This window comes from Oenanthe melanoleuca, chromosome 2 (assembly GCF_029582105.1).
Source record: "Oenanthe melanoleuca isolate GR-GAL-2019-014 chromosome 2, OMel1.0, whole genome shotgun sequence".
Classification (NCBI taxonomy): Eukaryota; Metazoa; Chordata; class Aves; order Passeriformes; family Muscicapidae; genus Oenanthe; species Oenanthe melanoleuca.
Window position 1 is genome coordinate 33915731 of NC_079335.1, and position 14167 is coordinate 33929897.

The following is a 14167-nucleotide window of genomic DNA, read 5'->3' on the forward strand; positions in this document are numbered from 1 at the left end:
TTGGTTTACTGGGAAAACATGAACAGAGTTAGAGAGAACAATTTAAAATGTTTCAGCACCATGCTGCACTTCCTTGTGCAGGTGACACTGTCCAGCCAAGGATTCAGCTGCCTGTCACCTACCTCAGGTATGTCCAGCTAACTCTGGGTGAGAAAATAGAAATGCTCTGATAAAGATGCTTTGATGAAGATAACCACCTCTTGACCCATATTAATATTCAGAGAATCTCAAAGCAATTTCATATTGCATATGCTTTCTGGAAGCACATCAAGAGGTATTTAAGGAATTTAAAGTGCTTGAGGCATGAAGCAAAGGCAAAGGGAAAATTGTCTTGCTCTAGGCATCACAACAGAAGCAGTTGCTGGAGGCAGCACACTGTGTCTGTTCAGGGAAAGTGGGATTATTGCAGATATCTGAGGCTCCTGCAGCACAGCCCTTCATACAGCACCACTGGCCACTGCTGTTCATTTTGTACTCATTTGTATTATGTGTTTCTTACTGTTCAAAACTGTAGTCCTTGAGCTAAAATGCTACCTCAGTGTTTCCTGTTTAGAAAAACAAGCAAAAAATGCACTGGTTTTCTCCTTTTTCTTTCACATTGTTCAGTGGTTCCTTGTTGTGTTGGAACTGCCTTACTCAAGCTTCTAGTTGGCATTATTTTGGTGTGAATTTTTTAACCTGCTACTTAGATGCATTGTTGACTTTTACAGTGCTGTTTCCCAGTTGAGTAGTATTTAAAAGTTTGGAAATCTATTACTAAAAAAGTATTTCATTAATATTTATTTTATATTTACATTGTCTGTAATTACAATATTAATAAGATTTATTAACACCATCTCTGCTGCTCCTGTAAAAAATTATTAAAAGCATATGATCTAGCACACCTATGTAATTTATTTTCCTGTACAGCTGGCAAAGATTTAGAAAAGACTAGCTTAACTTACACCACTTTCACAAAATCAAAATGCTAAATGTGATAGATGAGCTGAATATGAATGATGAGGTCTGAATGTGAACTTGTTTTTCTCCAACAAACAGGCAGACCTGAGCAGCTTTAATTGCAGCTCTCACTACAAGCAGTTTATGCCTGTATTAACTGACTACAAAAAATACATAATTGCCATGTTAAGGGCATGTTATGAATCTGCTAGGAATGGGCTACAAATTTGGATTATTCCAGCATTCAGAGTATAACCTAATAATTGCTAACCATCACTGATCTTGCTACAGCCTCTTTTATGAGAAATCAGAAGACCATAATTCTTTTCATGCAGATCAACCTTAGGTTGATTCCAATTCTAGAGCCCCTTTCTGCCACAGAGGAAGAGAAGTTTCAAAGCAAAACACAACTGTGAAAACAAAAGAGAATCCTTAAAAGACAGTGTATTAAGGATGTTCAGGTGATGCAGCAAACTCCCTTAACTTTTCCAATTAGCCCAGACAGGAAATTTCACATGCTGCCTGAGTTATCCCCATGCTAATTTGGGCTACTGACTCCTGTTGGATTTACCACTGGGTGGTTTGCATTGAAAGGGACCTTAAGGATCATCTAGTTCTGAACAGAAAAGTTTTACTTTTCTCTCTGTGCAGAATGGGAAAGTTTTCAAAATGTCACATAATTTCACACTCATCCACATTGTCGTCGTTGTCAAGCTGTGTTTCAGGTGTAGACTTTTACTGCAAAGTGCTCCAGCTCAGCAAGCCTTCTGGCATAAAGGGGAGAACTTTGGCATTGGCAGCTTTGCTGGGTATTAGGATCAATCAGGATATTTTTAAATAGAAGAAAAAAGAGGAAAGCCATCAGCATTGAAAATGTTGCTGTTGTTGTGTTGTACTGCAGAAAGATTTATTTGCCCATGTGCCCATGCAAGGTAGGTATATTTTAAACAAATACCAATAATGATCTTTGGATTTCAGGGCAATAAACATCCTGCAATGAACATTTTGCCCCAACATCTGCAGATCACAAATGTCAGCAGATAGGAAAATTCATGACCAGCTTATGCAAGCAAGCATAACTCCATTGACTTGAATAAAACAATGCATATTAACACCAACAAAAAGAGAAAATAACACTAAGTGCTTTTGAAAGGTATTTTAAGACAGTTCATTATTTAAATAATTAATATAAATCTTTCTCCTTCCAGTCATAAACACACATTGCCTTGAAGTTAAATATCAGCCTCTCAACACGGCTATAATTTATGGACAGCATTTATTCCTCAGTGAAGTATTTTACCTCTCTCTAGTTACATAAATAACCTCACTGAGACCTGTTAATTTATTCATTGCCTGTTAATCCCTATTTGTCACCCTTATTTTAAAAATATACATTTATCTTCTGTTAATGAGAAACAGGAATAAAAGTAATTCTCAGCTGGTTCAAGGAAGCATCAGAATGTGCAGAGTGGTTAGGTTAGTGTGCAAAGCTCAAAATAAAGTGCTCAAAGCAGTCATAGCCCTGGAATCAGAGAACAGCAAGTTTGGGGGAAAAAAGAAGAAGCTGGCAAGAAAACAGAGAGCTCTAATACTCTAATATATATAATGTATTAATATAAAATATAAATAATTTTATATAGAATAAAATAAAAAATATATTTTTTATATATAGGATGTAAAATAGCTTAACTGCATTATGCTGTATACTGTGTTGGTCCTTACAGAAATATTTCACTGTGTAGATGATGAAGAGAGGACCTGTAGAAGGTGATTTGTGTCTTTATCCATTTGAATAGTCTTGAGATGCCCATCTCTGACCACGGGCAGTGTCAGCTCAGGTGGCCTGGCATGACATGGAACAGACCTGTGCCTGTGACACAGGTGATGCAAGCACTGCTAGAAGACAGCTACTCACAATGTGCTTTGCCAAGACACGTGTGGTCATTATTTTTACAAAGTGCTCCCTCTCAGCAGTTCAGAATTTGGTTTTGTGCCTGGTCTATTAATGAGCTCGTGTTGGTAGAAGGGGCAATGTTTCCTTGCAAGCCTACAAACATCATTTCCCATGTGTCCACTGCCATGATACAACAAAATCATTCTGTCTATTCACAGCACCCTGCTAGAAGGTGTGGGAGGGTTACAGCACTGCTCAGGGAAGACCTGTGGAATTGGCCTCCTTTCCAATTGTGTTGAAATTGTGATGTTCGATAGGTGCAGTTAAACTAAAAGTTATTCTCTTCACCAAAAGCAGAATTTCTGCTTTTTTGCTTAGAGAATTCTTACTGTGGCATGCTGCGAGGTCAGGGTATTAGCAAACTAAGAGGCACAGAAGTTTCTGTAGAATTCCAAGTTGTCTCACACAAGTAACTATTACCACAATAAAGGAGTAAATCCCAAGCTTTCACTTCCAGATTTACTCAACATATCTCTCCCGTATCCCTGAAGTCAGAAGTGATTTTGTAGAGAACTGACACAGCTTTAATCTAGTGGAAAAAAATTATTTCTCAAAAATGGGGAAATATAATTGCCTTAATGGCTGGTGCAGCTGTGTTACAGGAGCCGTCTTCAGAGAATAAATAATTTCATTGGCATGAAATATTTATATCCCTCCCCAAGCCTTCAGTTTGATTTTGGTTTTCAAATAATACTCTGCATGTGGTGTGCTTTTGTTTTCTTCAGTACTAAAGGTATCATTTTTCAATTATAAGATAGCAGGTCAGTAAGATACCCAGGACTGGTTTGAGGAACAAGAGTTAAAGAATTTGTTTTAGAAAATCCAGGTCAAAGGAGAGTCAGATTGTGTATATGCATATCATGACTAAGTTCAAAGATTCAGATCCATCAAATTATGCACAGCTATCTTGTTTGTTTGTGTGGATGTGTTCCACTATTTCTCCCCATCCGTTCCTTGCTGTGAAGTGAGACTGTAAACTTGCCATCTAGTATAAACATGTTTAAATGTCATATCCTGACATCTTTTTTATCAAGGTGTGCTGCTGAGTGAGTGCAAGAGCTGTGATGAATGTATTACAACATCATTAGGGATTAAGGCTGTCCTTAAGCTGCCCCTGAGAAACCTTGTGCCAGGTTGGAACACAAATTTATGGCTATAAAAATGCAGAAGGATAAACTGTAATATCCTGATGGGCTAGACAAATGCAAAGGCACAGCCTTTATAAAGAGAGCCCCATGGCCAGCAAACTGAGTCTGGCTGGCTTTTACACCCCAGCTGACCATGGGTGTATCTGAGAGGCCCCTGATAATACATAAAGCCACTTCACTTTTAAAATAATAGAAAAAACCCCAACAACAAACCTTCCACTTTCTCACTTCCTTAAAAAATGACTAAACAAAATCCAGTGTGTTCAAGATGGGGATTATCAAAGCAAAGGCACTTCTAAATACCTATTGTGCTGATGTTCTCAGCCTTTAAAATCAGTAATGCAGAAGATAATTATGGTGATCACATCAAACACTTTTTGGCTGGTTTTTTTTTTCAGTCTCCTAATATATACAAATTACTCCCCATGTTCAGATCTTGCAGGCAATTAGTGTACTGTTAATTTTAGTGACGTGTAAGGTGACTTGTGTATTCACATGCAGGTCCTAGATGTGATTCCACATATATTTTCTGTCTTTATTCTCATCTATCTTATCTATGCTTTTGACATAATATTGATAGAAGTGCTGCAAGCAATCATCTGAAGAGCTGCTGGTCTCTGAGCAGAGAGTGTGCCAGTGAGGGCTGGGAGCACACACCCAGACTGGCAGCATGGGCTCTCCAGAGGGGCTGGTTCCTCCCTTTGGGCAGATTACCAAGTAACTCATAAGGTATGAGAAACAAATGGATGTAACTTCTGCATTTCAAAAAAAAAAAAAAAAAAAAAAAAGCTAAAAAAAAAATTTACAGAGCCTGGAAACAGCTTAAATGTATCTATAAGCAAAAAGATTATAAATAGCATCTGTAAAGCTGCTTGGAGCAGCTGGTTAAGTGTTTTCTTTTTGTGTGCTAAAATTGTCCCACCATGGAAGGTTTCTAAACCTTTCTATAAATTCATCACCATGGAAAAGTGGTCCTTAGGAGAGAACATTCTGTGAGTCATCATAAGCTTTCTCTTTGTAGTACTACATCCAGGTCCAAAGGGCTGTTTTGCACTCTCATATTAAAAAAAAAAAAAAAATAAAACCAACTGGCCTTTATCTGAAAATTATAAAAATGTGAACATTAAAAATCTGTTATACTTAGTAAAATAACACTTCTTATTGCAGGCACATGCACACTTAATTAGTTTATACTTAAAAGGAAATTGGATTGATATCTGTAAGGAAAGGTGGGTCAGTAAATACACTGTAGTTTGAAGTATATGTGGTGTAGAATTGTAGCTGCACTTTTCAGTGTATAATTCTTTAAAGTGAAACAAAAAATTTTTCATGGAAATTATTTCTCTCTCCTTCTGCTTCACACATTTGATTTCCATGTTCACTGAAAATGTAATTAAACAGTTTTATTTTCAGATTTATCAAAAGAAATTTGAAAGTTGATTTAAAGAAAGCCCATTGCATAACTAAGCATCCAAAAACACCTCCAGTTTGTTCAAAACAAGTTACTGTACAGCAGCTGACAGTGCAAAAAGCAAAGTACATTTGTTTGTATTTGCTACCCAACAGTGTAGGTTGCTTCCAGGGCACACACAGACTCTGCCCAGCAGTGCACCTTGCATCCTTTCCCAGGGAAGGATGGTTGGACACAGTGCTGTGCATTAAACTGGGAAATACCCCCAGGGGCAGCTGTACCTTTGCACTTTTGCAAACTGCTTGGTTTGTCTCATTGGTTTCTTTATTCAAGGCAGATGGTAGAAAGCAGAAATGACATAATGGACCAGGTGTTATGGAGACCAACCATCCAGCATTTTTAATTCAAAGACTCTGCCAGACATCTCTGCTTTATATATATTTAATCTCTTCCTTTCCTGAAGTATAATTTCTCCTGGGAAGACACTCTGCAGTACAGACTGCTTGAAGAGAAATTTGCAAATACCATTTGACCTCAGTCTAGGTGTGCAAGGTGTCCCTTGGCTGAGGGACTCTCCCCATTCCTGTTGTCAGAGACACTCTACCTGGACACAAAATATTGCAGCTCAGTCAGCACTGTCACCTTGTTCAGTCCCTGGGGGGAAAATAAGAGGGGTCCCTCTGAGACTCTCAGTTGTGGCAGTACTTAGCAGTCAGAATCATGTGTAATTATTTCTGGGCATAGTGCTTGCAGATTTACAATTTTTTCTTTAAAGTAGCATTCTAAATTGATGAACAGTTCAGCACCCAGGTCTCTATTATGCTTATCTGAAGCACAGGAGTAGCTAATCGTCCTGTAATGAAAAAAAAAAGCATGCTGTTTTTCTCTTGCTTAGCCTAGCAAGATTCCATGGAAATAAATGGAATTATGCCAGCCTGTTGCAGTAATACCAGAAAAAAGAGAATTTACTTACAGGATTTTCCTCACTTTTTTCAGGAAATTCAGACCCTGCCATTTTCCGAAATTGTGGAGCGGCCTGTCCTGTTTGTCCTTCATTTGAATAGTGACACTAAAAGTATATTTTTCATGAATTAAAATATATAATAATTATGTGGAAGCAAACTAGGCAATAACTGATGATGGAATAGTTTGAGGAAGCTTAGCAAGCTACAGACATCTCATGCAGTAGTATTTCACACCATAACATTTTTTTACTCCATAAATATTTTCATCTTTCTTGCAGTAACTTGCATAAATGAATAAATGCATAGAAAACACTAATGATAAGCCCTAAATTAAATCTAAGCTTACCATCTTGACATTTACTTTTTAAAATATGTATGAGGCAATTCCTCTGATCTCTTTTTTATACACTTACAAACACATGCTTACAAGTTATTTGTGTTTCAGGTCCAAGTACAGTAATGAGTAAAGGCTTCCTCCTCCTATTGCTGAAAGACTTTGTACAGTTGTGAGGGCTTGAGGATCAAGGTCTTAAATTAAGCTCAAGAGATTGCCTATCAGGAATAACCAAATGCTTCCAAACTTGTTCCCATTCAACAGCAGGAATTGCTACATGCCTTTAACCCTCATTCTCTAAGATTTGAATTATCATTACTTACAAAAATAATGATTTTTTTCTTTATTTCCAGTTATTTTCTGAAGCTATTTATTCAAGAAAGGTTCAAGACATGTTAGAAAAACTTGATGGATTTAATGACTGAATTAAAATAACTAGGGTGAAATGCAATATTTCAAGTTTAAGATCATGCATACACGAATTTCTTCCTATTGCTGCAAATCCTTTGGTATGATCAAGGAGGAAAAAGCCAGCAATGTAGTATTCAGCCACAGGATGACTGTGATTTTCAGTGTGTTAGGACCATAAAATTGACTTGTATGAGAATTTTCAAAGGAGTAACAATGCTTGCACACTGCTTTTGGTCCTTATTCAGAAGCTGAAAACCAGGAAATGATCTCCAGATATTTGATCAACCAAAATTATTCCCTTACTCTGTTAAATTATTTCTCCAATGATGGAAATAAATTTGGATTGAATGCATTACAAGCATTACCTGTATTATAATGAGAAGAACAGTACTATTAGAAAAGACCTGCTGATCATAAGATCTTCCTCTTTACTGTTAAAGAAAATTATGTCATAAATTTGGCAAGCTTTTTTTTCTGGGCCACCTATAGACCTACAGAGGTCACCTATAGGCCACGTATAGGGGGAGAAAAAACAAATTTAAAATAAACACAAACTTAAGTGAAGACTCTGACTTATGAAAATAAGATTTCTTCTTCTCTATTTTAAAAAGATAGAAGTATTATCTGATCCTTGAAAAGAAGTCATCAAGGCAGATAAATTACATGCCCCATTCAGTGGTTGTCACACAGTTGGAAATGTGCAGGTATTTGACAGCAGTGGCAAGTAATGGTCAAGTAAAACCATAACTTATAAAAAGTGGGGTCCAGATAGTTTGTGTTCTATAAATTAAGGATTTTCTATGAACTTCAAACATTCAAAAGGAATTGTTTAAACATTACATTTTTGTGTGGTAAGCTATTTATTAGTATCTGAAAAACAGCTATTTTACTTACTTCTGGGTACATGGGATCTTTAATATAAACACACTTTTAAAAATACGGTAAATCAATTTTTATTGTGTTTCATTCATGGTAGTGCATACTAAACTTAGGGAATTTTATGAGAACACCACCAGTTTAAAATTTTCATTAAAGACTGTCGAAGATTGCTTTCATTGAAAATATACTTTATCTTTTCCAGGTTTGTAGCTTGCCTGAATGACCAAAAGTGGGGGTTATTTCCAACCTTTGAGCGTATTTCAAAATTTCATAGTTGTCTCCAAAACAGCATGGACACCTCTGTGCTGTTATCATATACGTATCAATACATTGAAAAAATTAGAGATGTGGAAAATATTCTATTATTTGAAAAAGAAATGGGTTTTTTCCAAAATAATTGAAGGCTATGGAGTAAATGCAGAAGTTTCAAGACTTTTGAAGAGTTGCAGAATTTTGTTCTGTGAAAGCTGTACATAGTTCTTTTGCTGGTCCCTGCTTTGCTCCCATTACCATGGCCATCAGGAAGCTTAAAAGCCATGAGTTTATTTGTGTCTGCATGCTCCCACAGGTTTAAAGGATGAGATCATCCCTGTTTATAGGGGCAGGGAGCTGAAGCATGGCTGCACTCTCAGCTGAGCACAGCTCTCAGCCCAGCCTGTCCATCAGGCTGTGCAGGCAGGTGTGCTCCTGGTCTCAGGTTCAGGCTGAGTGCAGGCTTTGGCAGGGACCTGTGCCTCAAGCCCAGCCACCAGAGCACAGAGCCTTGCTGCAGACAGACCAATCCACCATCCACTGTCTCTAACCAAACACAGGGTGTGTGGTTTTTACACATCAGTGCATTCAAAGCCTGTGGAGCTCACTTAGGGAACCTTCTGCCAAGCCAGCACTGAACCTCACTGGAAGTGACCTGTGATTGTTTGTTCAAGGTCTTAAAGGAAGTCTGAGTTTAAAAAGTTTAATGCAGTCCTCTACCACTGAGCCATTTCCCCCTCCACCCTTCTGCTCCTGGTATCTAAATTCTTTAACAATCTTCTGTCAGATTTGGTGTTCTTTCTTTCACTGAGGCCAAGAGCAAATCTGCTGCACAGAGTCCTGAGATACCTAATTTGGAAATAGTTGCTGCAGTTGTCTCAAAATGTACACAGGGCTTAGAATGAACTGCAGCAACTCTGAAGCTCAGAATAGGCAATGAGCTTCTGTATGGGCTTCCAGAATGATGGCAGCTCCAGGAATGAGCAGGCCATGGGCTGGACTCTGGCCTGAGCTTAAGCTAAGGGATCAAGACATGGATAATATGACAATGTGAGAAGCAGACAAAAAATTCAGAGAGCACTATGAAGTACAGCTGGATCTTGCAGAAAGTAAAGGAGGAGGTATTTGGTAAAAAGTTGAATCTCACAGGTAGTTTAAAGGGAGTACTGGGGATGTTTTTTCGTGCAACAGTACCTGGGTAATCCTATCAGTGATACCACATGAAGCTGAGATTACCTAGGAATACCAGATTTGGGTACCAATATGGCAAAGCTGGGATCAGTTGGATATAAGTAATTAGGGATGAGTTGTTTATTTGAGAGGAGGTAATGAAAGCAAGGTAGAAGTGTGGTGAAAGGGAGGATGAAGAGCAGGAAAAGGGATAAAATGGAGCTGATGTAATCAGATCTGTTCAGGACACTGGCTGAGGAGTAATTGTTTGCTACAGTCTAACATTAAATCAAGCTTGTCTGGCCCCACCAGACAAGTTCAACGTGGCTCCGCAGGATGAAAAGGGAGGATAAGGGGAAGCTTTCCTCTTTGGGCAGAGGAGCACCCAGATGGACAGATAAACATTCTGGTCCTGTCAGGTCTATGCCAGGACTATCCCAGGCCTGGCAGCATCACCTTCTACTCATCACTTCCTTACAAAGCACAGAGAACTCCCTTTACTGCCATAAGCCATGGCAATAAAGGAGTAGATGGAGCTACAGCAGAAGCTCCTTTCAATAATATGTTCTCAGAATGATGATGATCCTTTCTGTAAAAGTAGCAGTAGTTCAAATAACATGTCATTGGAAGAATTGTATCCAAGTTTAATGATCATCAGCTGTTTCATGCAAATATGTTATTACAATGTTTCTTAGGAAATTAATGTGAGCGAGTATACATTAAACAGATTACTGCAGCCTCCCCCCTGGATCTTAATCCTGCACAGTTAGCACAATAGCTCCCTTGTCATCTGGTTGCTTAATTTGGTCTGTTTGTTTAAGTGTTCATTGGTCTTGTTACTTTTTATTTTATTTTCTGCCCTGAATCACTGCCCTCTTTCTCTCCTCTTTTGCACATGACTGGATGACACCTGATGAGGCAAGAGAACATTCATTACCATACACAGTTCATTTTCTTTTCTGAGACAGAGACATGCACTGAAGCAATTGGTTCCTACTTCTTGTGTTTAAGCTAGATGGCCCTATAGGCAGTGTTTATAAGACATTAGAGGCCAGCTTTTATTGGAAAAGCTTTGTTCCTTAGTAGGGATGAAAACTGAAATTTTTGCAGATGCTAACATTTCCATACCATATGTCTCTGAAATGAAGCTGTGCAGAGGAAGACTGCTTGTAATATAACATTGCTTTAGTCTGTAAAGTTTCCTGCTTGGTAAAGAAACCCTTCTTGCATCTGAAAAACATCTATGAAACTCAGATATTCCATGCCTGGGAATTAGCATGTAAGTTCAGCTTCCCAAGAAGTCATCTGTGCTATGTTGATAAATATAATGCAATAACATACTTTGCCTCCTCAGCATTTCTGCCTACATTACCTAAGCACCTATTTTTCCTTCAAAATTATAAATTAGCTGGCTCTTTCTTATACTGGGAATGGTATCAGTTTTCCTGCCTTAATAGCTAAAAGGCAGAAAATACTGCTATCTAGACAATACAAATGGTGCTGTCTTCTGTTTGGATCAGCATCTGCTGTAATATAGAAAACCATAATGAAGGGTTCAGAAAGTTTTATGAAGTTCCCTTTCCAGATGTACCCACCAGATCTCAGGAAGAAACCCAGCCTTTTTTGTCTGTCTTGATTTTGTAACAGTATTGAGTCACAGTTAAAACTTTTAGTCCCAGTAAAGGAGAGAGAGAAAAGCATTAATGTTCTATTATTTCTTAACCTTTTGACTATCAGAATTTAGTGGAGAAAAGGGAATTAAGCAATTGATCTTTCATGATAAAAGATATCTGATGGCATATTGGGAGTTGACAAGAGGTTTTCATATTGTAGATCTTTTCAGATATGTCATTCAGCCTTAATGAACCTCTAAAGTGCAGCAACTATGGCAGCTTTTCTCAAGAACTGTAATCCCTCCTCTACTATTAGGAATGGATGCCTGTAAGTGGGGATTTTTTTTCCCCTATTTTTTCTATAGGTATTTGATTTATAGCATATCACTTCTTAAACTGTGTTTAAAATACTTGTAAAGCCTTTGTAAACATACTTTTATTAAATTCCATGGGAGAGCTGAGATCTGATTAAGGTTCATATTAGTCAAGAGAATAAAACAATAAGAAGGATTTTTCTGAAGGAAATGAGGAATTTACATAAATGCAGTTCATGCCATGTGACTTCATCAGGAAAGTTTTATGAGAGAAAGCTGCTAATTCCATCAGTAAAGAAGTTGTTGATGTGCTGCAGAATAGTTTCTTTGGATCCATCTGGTCTGTTCATAGATGAGCAAAACTATGAAGTAAATGGGGAAAAAGTAAATGAAAAGGCCAAAGAAATAAACCAAGAGGTTTTAGTCCTCGTTGGCATCAGGGAGTATCAGCCTTCCCAGGGCCACGTAGCATATTCTGTGTTTCAAAAGCAGCTGTGTCATTTCTCCTGCTGTTCCTGAAGAATATAGGGGGGGTGATGAAGGGAAATTCCATTAGCCTAATTGCTAGGGGTAAATTGAAAGTTTGTCATAGTGGATATAAATTTCTACATTAATTTATACAAAACATATCCCATCTTGCTGTTTGTTTAGGAACTTTTTAAAGTAGGGTTTAAAAAAAAAAAGATTTAGAGGCATCATGGTTAGAAAAATAACCTTACCTGCATAAATCAGCAGACTGCTGACATATGTCTGCAGGCAGCAAAACTTTCCCCAGATATATATATATATATATATATATATATGATTACTTGCTTCTTTCTCCTCAACAGCTCAACATAAAGGATGGCAGGGGACCTCACCAGGGGATGGCCCTGAGTGTTTGGGGTGCAGCTGCCATTTATCAATCACATTACATTAGTACATGATCTGATAGATTTTGTTGGCTTTTAAATTTTGGGTAGGTTGCTGAATTTCTACTCTAAATTCAATGGGTGTTGCAAAGATTTAAGGTAATAATTAGATTTCTTTAATGTAAAATGTAACCAGAAAAACTATAAAGATGAAAAATTACCTTAGGACTATGGGTTTTGACTGTAAATATTTGAAGTAAAGCTAGATTTCTTATCTGTGCTTTGTTGAAGAATGCATAATGATTATCCACTGATTAGCCAGCCTACAGCAGTGGATGTTAGCAGATAGTTCCCAGGAATCCAGTGTATTCCCACATCTTGCATACACAAAAATTGAAAGGGCTTTTCCATAATGGGTGAACCATCTTTTAATAAAATACTAAAATTACAATGCCAAACTGCTGAACTGCTTGCTATGAGCACACTAGCAGCAGACTCAGGCACAGCTTGAAGCATTCCCCAACAATGTGTCAAGTGATCAATCTGTCACAGCACCAATACTTCCCTCTCTAGGGCAGGTTTTTCATCACACTGGAAATGACAGAGTTGCTGAGCTAATCTGAGACAGTTTAAAGTGATGTGCATTAATTCAAGACCATACCTAAGTGATATCCGTTCCTTCAAAATTCCATTACAGCTGTGTAACACATGCTTAGCTACTTATGTCATTAAAATCTGGTTTTTATATGTTGGTTGTACCAATCCTTCCAGAAATGTCTGATGAATCTTTATTAGCTACATCATCTTCTTGGGCAATCATTACTTCTTTATTACTTCTTTATTATTTTCTTCTTAACAGCGATTTAGTGTTTAGAGAGAAGTGGGAAATGGAAAAGAATATTACTGTTGTATGTATGATAAATTAAAAGCATCTATTTTTCTTTAAAACATACAGCAGTTGTAGTAATCTAAGAGATTTATTCCTTTCTGTGCAAGCTCTGATACAAGAGGTTGAACTTGGCTTGGAAGCATAGTAATTTCCCCTAAATCTTTGGGGCTGCCAAATTATAAGAAGAGAGCTTTCCAAAATCTTTTTTCTTAGGCATAAACCATTTGTCCAGTAAGATCAACAGCAGCCAAGGAGAATGGACTGAGGTTCATGCTTGTGGGTACATCAGTCATGTTACAGCAGTAACCTGGAATCTAACTGGACCAAAACCTTTAATGCCATTAAGGAGTTGGAAGGCTTGGAACCTGTCTACAGGGAAAACTTAGCAGGGGTGAGACCAAAACTGGAGAGCTGAGACAGAAAGAATGATCAGAGGCTAACCAAGGGGAGCAAATGTTGGCTGTAGAGAAAAGACTAAAAAGGAATAGGGGATAAAGGAAAATTATTTCCAGAAACAGGTAAGCCATATCAGAATTCAGAATTTATTAGTAGTGCTTTCTTCTGAACTGGCAATATTTAATGCTTACCTATGGATTAATGCTTGCCATTAAGGGTTCTTGCCACAAAGGTGAGTCCTACCAGAGTTGTAGCTGCAGTTCACCAAAAGCAAGACCTGGTGTCTGAGAAAGCAGCAGCTTGGCTGCCTTTCTAGAACAGTGAGCCAGGTAGGGCACACTCAGCAGTGCTGTTTCTAATTGGCCAAATATCTTCTCAGCAGGCTCAGAGCCTTCAGCAAAGTAGGAGAGCTCAGAAGATATTTGAGGGACAAACCTCTCAATGTCTAGGGAAATTCTACTTTTAAATTTCCCAGGTAATACAGAAACTGTAGATATATTGTTTAAAAGGCATTCTGGCTAGTGGATGGAACTGTAGAAATAAAGGTATGCATGACCTCCAAGATCTCTTGCAAAAGACACACTGAATATCAATAGTACAAATTAAAAACTCAAAATGTAGGAAAATGCCAGAGTTCACAT

The 14167-nt window shown here is 37.8% G+C and overlaps 1 protein-coding gene across 1 annotated transcript in view; it reads left to right on the plus strand.

Annotated features, from left to right (window-relative positions):
* Positions 1-14167, plus strand: part of CPA6 (carboxypeptidase A6) — an 80443-nt gene that overhangs the window by 20216 nt on the left and 46060 nt on the right. The window lies entirely within an intron of this gene.